Source organism: Somniosus microcephalus, unplaced genomic scaffold, assembly GCF_052327205.1.
Source record: "Somniosus microcephalus isolate GS21.2 unplaced genomic scaffold, FLI_Smic_1.0 unresolved_chr1, whole genome shotgun sequence".
In the NCBI taxonomy this organism is placed as follows: Eukaryota; Metazoa; Chordata; class Chondrichthyes; order Squaliformes; family Somniosidae; genus Somniosus; species Somniosus microcephalus.
The window spans coordinates 138,220,713-138,236,253 of NW_028225179.1; positions in this window are offsets into that span (position 1 = coordinate 138,220,713).

The window sequence follows — 15,541 nt, forward strand, 5'->3', positions numbered from 1 at the left end:
TCCATGACGTGATTTCAGTCAGATAGATGACTGAACAGATAAAGACTTACATTTCTCTAGCGGCTTTCACGACCTCAGGCTGTCCCAAAGCACTTTACAGCCAAATGAAGTACTTTTTTGAAGTGCAGTCACTGTTGTGATGCAGGAAACACCACAGCTAATTTGGGCACAGCAAGATCCCACAAACAGCAACGTGCTCGCTGACCTACATTGGCTCCCGGTTAAGCAGCGCCTCGATTTCAAAATTCTCATTCTTGTTTTCAAATCCCTCCATGGCCTCGACCCTTCCTACCTCTGTAATCTCCTTCAGCCCCACAACCCCCCCCCCCGCCCCACGGAGATATCTGCACTCATCTAATTCTGCCCTCTTGAGTATCCCTGACTATAATCGCTCAACCTTTGGTGGCTGTGCCTTCTGTTGCCAAGGCCCTAAGCTCTGGAATTCCCTGCCTAAACCTGTCCGCCTCGCTACCTCTCTTTCCTCCTTTAAGACGCTCCTTAAAACCTACCTCTTTGACCAAGCCTTTGGTCATCTACCCTAATTTATCCTTATGTGGATCGGTGTCAAATTTTTTGTCTTAGAATACTCCTGTGCAGCGCCTTGAGATGTTTTACTACAGTAAAGGCGCTATATAAATACAAGTTGTTGTTGTAATTATGACCAGATAATGTGTTATTAGTGATGTTGGTTGAGGGATAAATATTGGCCAGGACACCGGGGATAACTCCCCTGCTCTTTTCCGAAGTAGTGCCATGGGATCTTTTACGTCCAGCTGAGAGAGCAGATGGGGCCTCGGTTTAATGTCTCATCCGAAAGACGGCACCTCCGACAGTGCAGCACTCCCTCAGTACTGCACTGGAGTGTCAGCCTGGAGGGCAGGAGAAACCTCTTCGCACAGAGTAGCGAGGCTGTTGATCTGATGCCTCTTGCTCATCCCCGATTTCAATCGCTCCACCATTGGCAGCCGTGCCTTCAGCCGTCGAGGCCCTAAGCTCTGGAATTCCCTTCCTATACTTCTCCGCCTCTCTACCTCTCTTTCCTCCCTTAAGGTGCTCCTTAAAACCTACCTCTTTGACCAAGCTTTTAGTCAGCTGTCTGAATATCTCATGTGGCTCGGTGTCAAATTTTGTTTGATAGTCGCTCCTGTGAAACCCCGTGGGACGTTTTACGATGGTAAAGGCCGCTGTATAAATACAAGTTGTTGTTGGGATAGGTGGATGAAGTAAAAGGGGTTGAAGGGAAATGGGAACAGGGTGGGTAAATGTGATGAGAACTATTTGATCACTGTAGTGTATGTACCTTTGAGAGAAAACTACTTTTACAGCTCCTGTATACTGTAGTACCGGCAGTGACCACACCTGTATATAAGCCTTGAGCATGCCTCTGTACCCCAGTCTTGAGATTACCCTACTCCAGTAAATACCTGTTGATTGTTAAGTTACAGCATCCGTGTGGTTATTGAAAAACATCATACTCTCAGAATCACGGATCTAACAGTGGCGACGAGTGTCGATTCGAATCTACCTGCAACTCTGCATTTCCCTTCGAGGATTCGCTCCGGGAGGGCGGTGGAAGAAAGTCGAGGCCAGAAACACGGGCGTCGACCACGAGCAACCACCCAGTCGTCCGGCAGAGAGTGAACATCGCAAGGGAGGCTGTGGAGAGCCGGGCTTGGTTCCCCAGCCACGACGATCAGCAATAGACTGACGACAGGTACAGCGCAGACCCTTCCCGGACAGCGGCGGCTGGAGCCGACCGACGGCAGAGAGAAAGCCGAGCAGCGTCGACAGGGTAAGACAGAGGGTGAAGCGCACAGGGCGCAGCCGAGGGTTGAAATCTGAGCGGCGTCGAGGAAAAACACGACGGAGAGAGAGAGGGTAAAGCAACAGCCGAGTTCAGGACCGAGCGGCGGAAACGGGAAAGGTGCACAAAAAAAAGAACGCGCAGAGCACAGCCAGGGCTCAAGGGCTGAACAGTGTCCGCGGGGAGAAGAAGGGAGAGCGCAGGAGATGCCATAGAGCCGCGGAGAAGGAAGAGCGCAGGAGACGCCATTTTTAGAATCCGCAGCGGAGAAGGGCGAGCGCGGGAAGGAAGGAAAGCACGGGAGACGCCATTTTGTGCCAGCGGAGAAGAAGGGGAAGCGCGGGAGACGCCATTTTTGACAGTTAAATCACACCCAGGGATGCCGAAGAGTGGCAGTATCTCTACGTTCGACAATGAAGTCGAAGATTGGGCGACATATGTGGAACGTATTGAGGTGTACTGCAGGGCGAATGAAGTGCCAGATGCTAGGAAAGCACTGGTTTTGTTAAATTCCATGGGTGCAAAAACTTATGGGTTACTGCGAAACCTAATAACCCCAGAGAAGCCTGTGAACAAGAATTTCGAAAGCATAGTAGAAATCCTACAGGACCACTTAAACCCCACACCGCTGCTGATAGCAGAATGATTTAAGTTCCATAAAAGGAACCAACACAAAGACGAAAGCAATGCTGAGTACCTAATGGAACTGCGCAAGCTATCGAAACACTGCCAGTTTGGAGCGGGACTAGCAGATACGTTAAGGGACAAGTTTGTGTGTGGGCTGCAAAGTGAAGGAACCCAGAAACGACTTCTATCAGAAAAGGATCTTACGCTGGACAAGGCTTTCAGTATGGCAGTATCACACGAAGCAGCCGCAAGGGGCGCTGCAGAGATACAACGGAGACCGCAAGAATATGGCACCAATGAAATGTCCTATGGAACAGGGAAGTGCTATTGCTGCGGCAGAACAACACATGACCAGAAGGATTGTTGGTTCAAGGACCAAGTGTGCAGACAGTGTGGAAAAGCAGGACACATAGCAAGAGTCTGCAGGTCTGGGAAGAAAACCAACAGCAAGAAATCTCCACAGGAGAAGTACAAAAAGGTACACCAGGTGATGGACAGTAGTTCAGACGAACAGAAAAGTGACACAGACTCCGGAAGCAAGGAGCTGGGTTGTCTAAACTACATAAGGTAACCAAAATGGAGGGTCACCAGACTATCTGGGTTACACTCAAGATAGACGGAGTCCAAGTGAAAATGGAATTGGACACAGGATCAGCCCTAACAGTCATAAACCAAAGGGACTACAAGCGGCTATTTTCACATATACCCTTGAAAGCTACAGAGATTGTCTTGAAGACGTACACGGGGCAAAAAGTCTACCCCAAAGGAAAAATAAGGGTGAAAGTGATATATAAAGGCCAGGAAATACCTAAAATGGATATATATGTATTGCCAGATGGATGACCACCACTGCTAGGACGTGAATGGATCCGGAAGATACAATTAGATTGGCATTCCATACAGGCACTGAAGGTTGAGGTCAAAAAGGATGACGACGTCACACCTGGACGACTGTCAAAAATGCTGACGCAAAAGAAGTGTTCCAGGAGGGACTCGGAACACTAAAAGGCATAACAGCAATGATTAAAATAGAGGAAAATGCAAGCCCAAAGTTTCTTAAGGCCAGACCAGTGCCTTATGCGATCAGACCAGCTGTCGTAGCAGAGCTGGAAGGATTGGAACGTTCAGGAGTACTGTCCAAAGTAGACTGGAGCGAGTGGGCTACACCCATCATTCCTGTAATGAAGAGGTCGTTGAGTAATACGCCTGGGGAACCAAAGAAGGTCCGCATCTGTGGGGATTTTAAGGTGACAGTGAACCCAGTCCTTCACACGGTACAATATCCGCTTCCACGAATTGAGGATATTTTCGCCTCGCTATCTGGAGGTAAACGCTTCACCAAAATTGATCTAGCCCAGGCGTACTTGCAAATGGAGGTAGAAGAAGCCTCGAAACAATACCTTACGATTAACACTCATAAAGGTCTTTATCAATACAACCGGCTGGTGTTCGGGGTAGCATCGGCTCCGGCTATTTAGCAAAGGGCGATGGATCAAGTCCTGCAAGGGATTCCAGGGACCCAGTGTTATTTGGACGACATCCTGGTCACGGGCGAAAATGACAGTGATCACCTCGCCAACTTGGAGAAGGTGCTCACCAGATTAAAGGAATATGGGCTACGAGCTAATCGCCACAAGTGCGAGTTTTTCCAGAAGCAGATCTTGTATTGTGGCCACGTCATCGATGAAGAGGGGTTACATAAGTCCCCTGAAAAGATTGAGGCAGTAGTCAAGGCTCCAGCACCGGAAAATGTGTCACAACTGAGGTCGTTCCTCGGGCTGGTAAACTACTACCATAAGTTCTTACCAAATTTGTCCATGGTATTACACCCACTGAACACCCCACTGCAAACAGGGGTACCATGGAAGTGGAATGACTAACGTAGACGAGCTTTCCAGAAGTGTAAAGAATTGATCACATCAAAAGAGGTGTTGGCCCATTTCAACCCAGCACTACCAATTCGTTTGGCATGTGATGCATCACCCTATGGTATTGGAGCGGTGCTGTCGCACAAATTCCCAGATGGGTTGGAGAGGCCAGTAGCCTTTGCGTCTCGGTCACTAACCTCAGCCGAGCGCAACTACGCCCAGATTGACAGGGAGGCCCTCAGCCTAGTATGGGGAGTAAAAAAATTCAACCACTATCTGCATGGGCAGAAGTTCACCTTGCTGACTGACCACCAACCACTTGTCTCCATCTTTAATCCTAAGAAGGGCGTTCCAGTGATGACGGCATAACGGTTACAAAAATGGTCCCTGTTTCTAGGGGCGAATCAGTATGAAATAGAATATAAAGGCACGAAACAGCATGGAAACGCTGATGGGTTTTCGCGCCTGCCACTGCCTACTGTGGAGGAAGCACCAGCAGTGGACCCTATCGAGATATTTTATTCGTCAATAATTGAACGATTGCCAATAACGAACGCGGATATAGAGAAGGAGACCTGCAATGATCCGACGCTGTCTCGGGTATATGATTTGACGGTGAGGGGATGGCCAACACATGGCGACTCACTGTTGCCAGCATTCTCATCCAGAAGAGAACAGCTGTCAGTATGCCAGGGGACAGTGATGTGTGGATCCAGAGTGGTGTTTCCACCCAAGTTAAGGGAGAGAGTGCTAAATGAGCTACATGAAGGTCATCTGGGGGGAGTGAAAATGAAAAGCCTTGCTAGGGCTTATGTGTGGTGGCCAGGAATCGATCAACAAATCGAAGACCTAACCAAGAGCTGCTCAGGATGCCAGAAGGTCCAAAATGCACCACCACATGCCCCTCTACACCCATGGGAGTGGCCCTCCTCTCCATGGCAACAGGTGCATATTGATTTTGCTGGTCCATTCATGGACTCAATGTTCTTAATAGCAGCGGATGCTCATTCGAAGTGGCCTGAGGTGATAAAAATGTCCTCAACCACTACAGAGAAAACGATTGCAGTCCTTCGGACCATATTTGCCAGAAACGGCTTGCCAGAGCAGATTTGCTCTGATAATGGACCACAGTTTGTGTCCGAAGAGTTTCGAAAATTTATGAGAAGGAATGGGGTAAGGCATTACACATCCGCCCCGTATCATCCAGCCACAAATGGATTGGCTGAGAGGTTCGTACAAACCTTTAAGAAGGCGATAAAGGCCATGTGCGACGATGAAATTCCACTACAGCATAAGGTGGACAATTTCTTATTAGCCTACCGAAACGCGACACATGCAGTTACCAACCAGACCCCGGCCATGATGTTCTTTAACCGAAGGTTGCGATCTCGTCTGGACTTGCTTAGACCAAATGTGCGAAGAAATGTTGAGGATAAACAATTCCAGCACATCAATGAGAAGCCGACAAGGAACTTCAATGTAGGACAACCAGTCTTGGCCCGTGACTACCGAACAGAGAAATGGCAACCCGGAACGATATGCACACGGCAGGAGCCATTAATGTACACAGTGGATGTCGGGGTGAACATTGTGAGACGCCACGTTGATCAGATCTTAGCATCACAGGAACGAGTCAACCCCATGTCTTGCGTACCTGGGGATGAACCCGACATACTGGTAGCATCTACCTCAGAACCAGTAGCAGTGGAACCCGATGAACTAACCGATGAAAAGGGTCCAGAATCGCCTCCGCACCAAGAACAAGAACCTCAGGAAAGGCGCTATCCCGAAAGGACCAGGAAGCCGCTCCAAGACTGAATCTATAAATGGACCATTGTTGTTTAATGTACATGTTAAAGTGTTAATTGTTATTTGAATATTATGGGTACTACTAATCTAAAAGGGGAGGAATTGTAGTGTATGTTCCTTTAAGAGAGAACTACTTTTACAGCTCCTGTATACTGTAGTACCGGCAGTGACCACACCTGTATATAAGCCTTGAGCATGCCTCTGTACCCGAGTCTTGAGATTACCCTACTCCAGTAAATACCTGTTGATTGTTAAGTTACAGCATCCGTGTGATTATTGAAAAACATCATACTCTCAGAATCACGGATCTAACAATCACAAAGGGTAAACGCCCACATGAACCCGGTTGGGCCGAAGGGCTTGTTTCCGAGTTGGAATTTCAATGTATTTCGACCAGCCCCATCTCCAGTTTCTGCTCCTTGCCCGGCCGCTGTGGACCGTTATACAAGTTACGAAATATCCAAATTCTCAGCACAGAAAAACGGCGAGTTTCCGGAAACTTGTAAAATAAAACCCTCACTTGCTGGAATGTTTAACTTGCGTTGAATTATTGGCAAGGAAACAGGAGTCCGTCCTACCGGTTGTGACTTCTGATATAAGGTGGTTTTTGGACCATTTGACGAGGACTTTGGAGGTCCGGATCCAGCTATAAGGGCCGGGGGCTGGTGTACAGAGGCTGCTTCGCAAACACTCCTGGCTGGGCTGCAATGTAGCGGCGAGTGATTTCCTCGGGTTTAGCGCACTGTTGCATTGTTGCTCGCATGCTGCAAGGGCTAAAAGTTGGGAAAGAGGAAGGTGCAGCCTTCACACCATGGCCAGTCCGGTGCCTTCCTCCTCGGCTGCCGCGGCGGTGGTGAGATGTCGCCGGCACTTGCTGAGCGCCAGCAAGCCTCCAGCAGTGGGCGGCCAGCCGAGCTCCAGGAGACACCCAAGTTCACCAAGGTCCTACTTCAGGGCATGGCCCCTGTCCTGGGGCTGGAGCAAGAGGAGGGCAGAGCCAGAGCTGGGCAGGAGAAGAAGCAGGGCAGCTTTTGGTGGCCGCTCGAGTGGGCAGTCGCCAAATCTGGGAGGCAGCGAGGGGAAGATGAAGAGCGAGAACTTCCAACAACGTGGACTCAAGTCAACTGCTCGCTGCTGCACCGGCCAGTATAGCCGGCGGGGAGATGCCGCAACGATAACCGAGGCTGGACCCAAACTCTGGCTTGCCGAACGACCTTCCTCCCCGGTCAAGAAACACATCCCCTGCGTTGAAAGGGGTCTTCAAGAAAGATCTGCCGTCCTCCGACCGGGGCGGGGGGTCATAATCAGATGGAGAATGGGACAGAGCTTGCAAAATGTTAGCAACCTTACAATTGGACCTGCTGCTGGTTTTTCTCTTGCAGTAGGTGCAAGCCCAAGGATTGCCAACTTGGACATCCTACTTACAGTGGGGCGACTGAGATCCGCAGGGAGCGGGGTCGGTCTTTGCCCAGTGCCTGTTTGAAGCGGAGCCCATGGGGCTCTCCCACGGTCAAACGGGCCCTGGGTCTCCTCCCTGCTGCCTGGTCCCAAATGCCCCTTGCTCAGGCTGCCTGGTTCCAGCCTTGGCACCGCCGGTCTCAGCCCCTCAACCCCTGGCATCGAGTGCTGCCAGCTGGGAAACGAGACACAACAAGTTTTGAAGAAGGAAGAGGCAAGGGAACAACTGGAAGAGGCTGTAAGTGATGCCAGGGAATAGCAAGCCATTGATATTTAAATTCTCATCCTGGTTTTCAAATCCCGCCATAGCTGCACCCTTCCTTATCTCTGTAATCTGCTCCAGCCCTACAACCCTCCGCGATATCTGCTCCTCCAATTCTGGGCTTTTGAGCATCCCCGATTTTAATTGCTCCATCATTGATGGCTATGCCTTCAGCTGCCAAGGCCCTAAGGTCTGGAAATCCCTCCCTAAAGAGAAAAGGATAGACCGAGTAATAACAGGCCAGTCAGTCTAACCTCAGTGGTGGGAAAGCTATTGGAAAAAATTCTGAGGGACAGGATAAATCTTCATTTAGAAAGACCTGGATTAATCAGGGACAGTCAGCATGGATTTGTTAAGGGAAGGTCGTGTCCAACTAACTTGATTGCATTTTTTGCGGTAACAAGGAGGGTCGATGAGGGTAGTGCATTTGATGTAGTCTATATGGATTTTAACAAGGCTTTTGATAAGGTCCCGCATGGCAGACTGGTCACGAAAGTAAAAGCCCATGGGATCCAAAACAAAGTGGCAAGTTGGATCCAAAATTGGCTCAGAGGCAGGAAACAAAGGGTAATGGTCGAAGGGTGTTTTTGTGACTGGAAGGCCGTTTCCAGTGGGGTTCCGCAGGGGTCAGTACTGGGCTCCCTGCTTTTTGTGGTACATATCAATGATTTGGACTTGAACATAGGAAGTATGATTAAGAAGTTTGCAGATGATACAAAAATTGGCCGTGTGGTTGATAATGAAGAAGAAAGCTGTAGACTGCAGGAAGATGTCAATGGACTGGTCAGGTGGGCAGAACAGTGGCAAATGGAATTCAATCTGGAGAAGTGTGAGGTAATGCATTTGGGGAGGGCCAACAAGGCAGGGAATACACATTAAATGGTAGGACACTGAGAAGTGCAGAAGATCAGAGGGACTTTGGAGTGTATGCCCACAGATCCCTGAAGGTAGCAGGACAGGTAGATAAGGCGGTTAAGAAGGCATTCGGCATACTTGCCTTTATTAGCTGAGGCATAGAATATAAGAGCAGGGAGGTTATGCTTGAACTGTATAAAACACTAGTTAGGCCACAGCTAGAATACTGCATGCAGTTCTGGTCATCTGACCTATCTCATATGGATCATCACTCCTGTGAAGCACCTTGGGACGTTTAACTACATTAAAGGCGCTATATAAATACAGTTGTTGTTGCGTATGTCGTAGAGGAATAACGGATTTCAATAGCGGACACTTTATATGTTATAAACGTTTATATTGTGTCAGCTGTGGCTCAGTGGGTAGCACACCCGCCTGAGTCAGAAGGTTGTGGATTCAGGTCCCACTCCAGGAACTTGAGCACATAAATCTAGGCTGACACTCCAGTGCAGTGCTGAGGGAGCGCTGCACTGTCAGAAGTGCCGTCTTTCGGATGAGATGTTAAACTCTGCTCGCTCAGGTGGACGTAAAAGATCCCAAGGCACAATTCTGAAGAGCAGGGGGAGCTATCCCTGGTGTCCTCGGCCAATATTGATGCCTCAATCAACATAACAAAAACAGTTTATCTGGTCATTAAACATTGCTGTTTCTGGGAGCTTGCTGGGTGCAAATTGGCTGCCGCGTTTCCTACATTACAACAGTGACTACACTCCAAAAGTACTTCATTGGCTGTAAAGCACTGAGACGTCTGGTGGTCGTGAAAGGCGCTGTAGAAATGCAAGTCTTTTTCTTTATTGCAGACACATAAGAACATAAGAAATAGGAGCAGGAGTAGGCCAATCGGCCCCTCGAGCCTGCTCCGCCATTCAATAAGATCATGGCTGATCTCATCCTAACCGCCAATCGACTATCACAGAACCATCTCCTGAATCTAACAGAATTAGACACACGAAATAGGAGCAGGATCAGGCTACACGGCCCCTGAGCCCACTCCGCTACCCACAGGGCCATGACCGATCCGAACCTAGACTCATGTCCAAATTCCTGCCCGCTCCCCGTAACCCTTTACTTCTAGGAAGTACTGTTGCCTCACAGCGCCAGGGACCCGGGTTTGAATCCGGCCTCGGGTGACTGTCTGTGTGGAGTTTGCACATTCTCCCCGTGTTTGCGTGGGTTTCCTCCGGGTGCTCCGGTTTCCTCCCACAGTCCAAAGATGTGCGGGTTAGGTTGATTGGCTATGATAAATTGACCCTTAGTGTTAGGGGGATTAAATACGTGGGGTTACGGGGATAGGGTGGGATATGTGTTGGTGTAGGGGTTACGGGGTTCGGGTGGGATATGTGTCGGTGCAGGCTCGATGGGCCGAAATGGCCTCTATCTGCACTGTGGGGTTTCTGTGATTCTGTGTGAAACTGTCTATTTCTGTTTTAAATTTATGTAATGTAGCTTCTACAGCTTTTTGGGGCAGCATATTCCATGGACCTACCACCCTCTGAGTGAAGTAGTTCCGCCTCATCTCAGTTTTGAAAGAGCAGCCCCTTATTCTAAGACTATGCCCCCTAGTTCTAGTTTCACCCATCATCGGGAACATCCTCCCCGCATCCACCCCCTTCACAATCTTATATGTTTCAATAAGATCGCCTCTCATTCTTCTGAACTCCAATGAGTAGAGTCCCAATCTACTCAACCTCTCCTCATATGTCCATCCCCTCATCCCCGGGATTAACCGAGTGAACCTTCTTTGTACTGACTCGAGAGCAAGTATGTCTTTTCTTAAGTATGGACACCAAAACTGTATGCAGTATTCCAGGTGCGGTCTCACCAATACCTTGTACAACTGAAGCAATACCTCCCTATTTTTATATTCTATCCCCCTAGCAATGAAAGCCAACATTCCATTGGCCTTCTTAATCACTTGCTGCACCTGCATACTAACCTTTTGAGTTTCGTGCACCAGGGCCCCCAGATCCCTTTGTACTTCAGTACTTTCCAGTTTCTTGCCATTAAGATAATAACTTGCTCTACGGTTTTTCCTGCCAAAGTGCATAACCTCACACTTTCCAGTATTGTATTCCATCTGCCAAATCTCTGCCCACTTACTTAGCCTGTCTATGTCCCCTTGCAGGTTTTTTATGTCCTCCTCACTCACTACTTTCCCTCCCATCTTAGTATCATCTGCAAACATGTTACACTCAGTCCCCTCCTCCAAATCATTAATATAGATTGTAAAGAGTTGGGGACCCAGCACTGACCCCTGTGGAACACCACTGGTTACTGATTGCCAGTCCGAGAATGAACCATTTATCCCAACTCTCTGCCTTCTGTTAGATAGCCAATCCTCTATCCATGCCAGAATATTACCCCCAATCCCGTGATTTTTTATCTTAAGCAATAATCTTTTGTGTGGCACCTTGTCAAATGCCTTTTGGAAGTCTAAATACACTACGTCCACTGGTTCCCCTTTATCCACCCTATATGTTACTTCCTCAAAGAACTCCAGCAAATTTGTCAAACATGACTTCCCCTTCATAAAACCATGCTGACTTTGTCCTATTAAATTATGATTATCCAAATGTCCTGTTACTGTCTCCTTAATAATGGACTCCAATATTTTACCTACCACAGATGTTAGGCTAACCGGTCTATAGTTTCCAGCCTTCTGTCTACTGCCCTTTTTAAATAAGGGCGTTACATTAGCAGTTTTCCAGTCTGCCGGGACCTTTGCTGAGTCCAGGGAGTTTTGGAAAATTATTACCAATGCATCCACAATCCCTACCGCCACTTCCCTCAAGACCCTAGGATGTAAGCCATCAGGTCCAGGTGATTTATCCGCCATGAGTCCCATTATTTTACCGAGTACCACTTCCTTAGTGATTTTGATCGTGTTTAGCTCCTCCCCCCCATAGCCCCCTGTTTGTCCAGTGTTGGGATATTCTTAGTGTCTTCTACTGTAAAGACTGATACAAAATATTCATTCAGTGTTTTTGCCATCTCCATATTTCCCACCATTAATTTCCCGGTCTCATCCTCTAAGGGACCAACATTTACTTTAGCCACCCTTTTTCTTTTTATATAACTATAAAAACTCTTACTATCTGTTTTTATATTTTTTGCTAATTTACTTTCATAATCTACCTTCCCTTTCTTAATCAATCTTTTTGTTATTTTTTGCTGTCTTTTAAAGTTTTCCCAATCCTCTATCCTCCCACTAGATTTGGCTACCTTATATGCCCTTGTTTTTAGTCGAATACTATCCTTAATTTCTTTACTTAGCCACGGATGGCTGTCTTTTCTTTCACACCCTTTTCTTCTCAGTGGAATATTTTTTTTTTTGGAAGTTGTAAAATAACTCCTTAAATGTACACCACTGATCATGTATCGTCTTACCCTTTAATCTATTTTCCCAATCCACTCTACTCAATTCCGCTCTCATACCTTCATAGTCTCCTTTATTCAAGCTTAGCACGCTTGTTTGAGATCCAACCTTCTCACCCTCTAATTGAATATGGAATTCAACCATGTTATGGTCACTCATTCCAAGGGGATCCTTTACTAGGACATTTTAAATTAATCCTGTCTCGTTACACAGGACCAGCTCTAAGGTTGCTTGCCCCCTGGTCGGTTCAGTTACATACTGCTCAAGAAACCCATCCCTAATATACTCAATGAACTCATCCTCAAGGCAGCCCTGCCCAATTTGATTTGTCCAATTAATATGATAGTTAAAATCCCCCATAATTATAGATGTTCCCTTATTACAAGCCTCAACTATTTCCTGATTGATACTCCGTCCAACAGAGTTGCCACTGTTCGGAGGCCTATAGACTACGCCCACTAGTGTTTTTTTCCCCTTATTATTCCTTACCTCCACCCAAACTGTTTCATTATCCTGACCTTTTGACCCAATATCATTTCTCTGTATTACAGTGATTCCTTCCTTTATTAACATAGCCACCCCACCTCCCCTTCCTTCCTGCCTGTCCTTCCTGATCGTTAAATAACCTGGTATGTTTCATTCCCAGGCATTGTCACCCTGCAGCCATGTTTCTGTAATGGCCACAAGATCATACCCATATGTAGTTATTTGTGCCAGTAACTCGTCCATTTTGTTACGAATGCTACGTGCATTCAGATAGAGAACTTTCAAATATGTTTTGTGACACTTAGTTCCTGCTTTTCCCCTTTTTATTACTTTACCTTTTACTCCATACCTTCTGCTCCTTGCTGACACGCTCTGGTTTTTAATTTCCCCACTGCTACCTAAGTCTATGACCTTCTCTGTTGTCATTTTTATTATTTGCTCTCTAGGAACCTCCCCCGCACTAGTTAGTTTAAAGCCCTCTCTACAGCCCTAGTTATATGATCCGCCAGGACTCTAGTCCCAGCACTGGCCAAGTGAAGCCCGTCCCAACGGAACAGCTCCCTCCTGCCCCAGTACTGGTGCCAGTGTCCCAGGAAGCAAAACCCATTTCTCCCACACCAGTCTTTGAGCCACGCATTTAACTCTCTAATTTTATTTGTCCTAGCCAAATTCGCTCGTGACTCAGGTAATAATCCAGAGATTATTACCCTTGAGGTTCTGTTTTTTAATTTGACCCCTAGCTGCTCATACTCCTTTAACAGAACCGGCTTCCTAGTCCTATCTACGTCGTTTGTACCAACATGGACCACGACAACTGGATCCATCCCCTCCCACTGCAAGTTTCTTTCCAGCCCAGAGGAGATGTCCTTAACCCCGGCACCGGGTAGGCAACACAGCCTTGGGGACTCTCGCTCTTGGCTGCAGAGAACTCTATCTATCCCCCTAATAATACTATCCCCTACCACTACAACATTTCTATTTACTCCCCGCTCTTGAATGGCCCCCTGTTCCACGGTGCTGTGGCCAGGTTGCTCATCCTCCCTGCAGTCCCTGCTCCTGTCCCCACAGGGAGTAAGAACCTCGAACCTGTTGGACAAGAGCAAGGACTGCGGCTCCTCCAGCTCTACCTCCTGGATCCCCGTACCTGCCTCACTCGTAGTCACACCGTCCTGACCCTGACCATGGGCTACGTCTGAATTAATTAACTTCATAGGTGTGACCACCTCCTGATACACAGAGTCCAGGTACTTCTCCCCCTCCCTGATGCGTCGCAGTGTCTGAAGCTCAGACTCCAGCTCATCAACACGGAGCTGGAGTTCCTGTAGCAGCAGACACTTGTCACAGACGTAATCACCGTGAGCCTCAATGAGGTTCACCAGCTCCCACATCTCGCAACAGTAACACATCACCTGCTCCATTCTATGTAATTAATTACATTTTTTATTGTTAGTTATGGACACCCTCTGCCCGATTTTAGATGCTAGTATCCCCTTTAATTAATTGGATTTAAATTAAATCAATCCCTCTAGTTACACCAGTTAAATGGTTTACCAACAGTCACTCTGCACCAGAAAGGCCTTATTAACTACAACCCACAGAGTTAAAGTTTGAAAAGAGCACCTAACACCCCACTTACCCTATCTCACACTTACCCAAACTCACAGCACTCTTTGATGACTCGCACTCAGTGCTTGCTCGCACTAGGACGGTTGCCAACTCTGGTTGGACGTATTCCTGGAGGTCCCATCACATGACCTCCGGCTTCCAACCACCCCGCCCAGTCAAACAGCCTTCTCTCCCCCCCATTTCCAATATTTTTATAACTAATAAAAGGTGACTTCAAAGAAAATGAAGAAAAATTACAAATGTTTTTAATGCCCTTATTATGTTTTTCCTGGGTTGCTTGCAGCAGTGGCCAAGAGGTTAACGTTTACTTCCTGCAGGTTCCAGGACATTCCTGGAGTGTTGGCATCCCTAATTGCAGAGTCTGGCTGGCCACGTGTATAATATAGAGGAATAATGGACCCTGTGATTCTTATAAAGAGGAAGTATACCTTAAGTGGCAAAATATTGGACCAGCCACATAAATACTGTGGCAACAAGAGCAGGTCAGAGGCAGGGTATTCTGCAATGGGTGTCTCACCTCCCGACTCTCCAAAGCCTTTCCAACATCTACAAGGCACAAGTCAGGAGTGTGATGGAATACTCTCCACTTGCCTGGATGAGTGCAGCTCCAACAACACTCAAGAAGCTCGACACCATCCAGGACAAAGCAGCCCGTTTGATTGGCATCCCATCCACCACCTTAAACATTCACTCCCTCCACCACCGGCGTACCGTGGCTGCAGTGTGTACCATTTACAAGATGCACTGCAGCAACTTGCCAAGGCTTCTTCGGCAGCACCTCCCAAACCCGCGACCTCTACCACCTAGAAGGACAAGGGCAGCAGGCGCATGGGAACACCACCACCTCCAAGTTCCCCTCCAAGTCAAGCACCATCCTGACTTGGAAATATATCGCCAATCCTCCATCGTCGCTGGGTCAAAATCCTGGAACTCCCTCCCTAACAGCACTGTGGGAGTACCTTCACCACACGGACCGCATTGGGTCAAGGCGGCAGCTCACCACCACCTTCTCGGGGCAATTAGGGATGGGCAATAAATGCTGGCCTTGCCACATCCCACAAACAAATTTAAAAAATGGGCCCTGTGATTCTTATAAAGAGGAAGTACACCTTAAGTGCAAGATGTTAAATGGAAGAGATGACCATTGGGTCTTTGATGCGCAGAAACACAGGTCATTTAAGGTGGTAGTACAAGTATGTAGAATCACGGAATCTTACAGCACAGGAGGCGGCCATTCGGCCCATCATGCCTGTGCCGGCTCTTTGAAAGAGTTGTCCAATTAGTCCCACTCTCCCAGCACCCCACCCTTT